This window comes from Limulus polyphemus, unplaced genomic scaffold, assembly GCF_000517525.1.
Source record: "Limulus polyphemus unplaced genomic scaffold, Limulus_polyphemus-2.1.2 Scaffold2182, whole genome shotgun sequence".
NCBI lineage: Eukaryota > Metazoa > Arthropoda > Merostomata > Xiphosura > Limulidae > Limulus > Limulus polyphemus.
Window position 1 is genome coordinate 36,983 of NW_013667792.1, and position 1,453 is coordinate 38,435.

Below are 1,453 nucleotides of genomic sequence, written 5' to 3' on the forward strand. Positions count from 1 at the left end.
GGAAAATCAATTAACAAACGGAGACGTAACAATATAAAAAACCAGAGAACAGTGAGAGCATAACAAAACTCTACAGTCAACCTCACATAAGTGGCATTCTGTGTAAGTATTACCATCCCGTGTGAGTTAATGAGAAACTGGTATTAATTATAAATTCAACGCATGGCTTTTCTTACACGAAACTATTTTTTTTCTCACTCAGATCTCTTCTGTTGAGGCCATGAAGGTGAAAGAAAAAATGGGTATATAAAAATACACAAAAAAAACTTCTACGCCCCAGGCATGTAAAACTCCCGTCTAGGTTACATTCTCCATCATCAACGTAGCTAGACTGATTGATACTTGAAACTGCAGTTTCTAGCCGGTCATGATATGTTTTTTGTTACTAACGCGTTTTGTATTAGAACGTAAATAACAGTAAGGTGTAGGATACCCGAGTTCTAAAACAGTTCGATAGCCTCAAACGTTTTTTCTTACAACGAAGAGATTTAAAGTGTGTGTAAAAGTGCAAATAAGTTTATTACGGAGAAATTCACATGTATATATAAAAATGGCCATGCAAAGTTTCGACCTTCTACTTAGGTCATCACCAGGCAAGATAAAATAACGATAATTTGACACATTCGAGACTAAGATTAAAATAATGTTCTAATCGCGTGAAGCGAGCACAACAATAAAATTAAACAACAGTATTATTGACTATTTACAAACACTATCTATGGGGACCAAGAAATAAGATTGAACCCCTTTACATTTTTATTATATATATATTAGAACATTATTTTAATCTTATTCTCGAATGTGTCAAATTATCATTGTATTATGTTGCCCGATGATAACATAAGTAGACGGTCGAAACGTTGCATGGCCATTTATATATATATATACGTGTGTATTTCTCTGTAATAAATATTTCACAAGTTAGAAACAATAAATGGTATAGTTATTTAAGTGCATGTTTTATTAAATTTCTTACTTTTTACACAAATATTTTGCATCTAAAATTGTGTTATTTTCAAAATGCATTACATAATTGTTTTTGTGTTGTTTTTACGTCTCAGATCTATATGCGTTTTCTGTTAATAGTCTACACTGGTCACAGATTTCTTTCTAGGCTTATAAACAATAACAGTGGAGTTTAAAATTCGAGCATTATGACGGATTTATTATTCTATATTTATTTTAATATCGATGTTTGTTTAAATTAAATTTATATTTAGAAATGTAAATAATGTATACTATTAAATATGTATTGCGAAACTCCTGCTTATTCTCTAAAGTTATAGAAGATTCTCGAGTGTAAGAATCATCAATATATATGTGCATGTAAACGTCAATGTAGCTTTGTATTGTTAGGTAATCTGAATATTCGAGAAACTCTCCACACGCCTATAGATATAACCAACGCGCCGCGCCTAAAAAGAGTGTCTATTATTGGTTTGCTATAATTGGT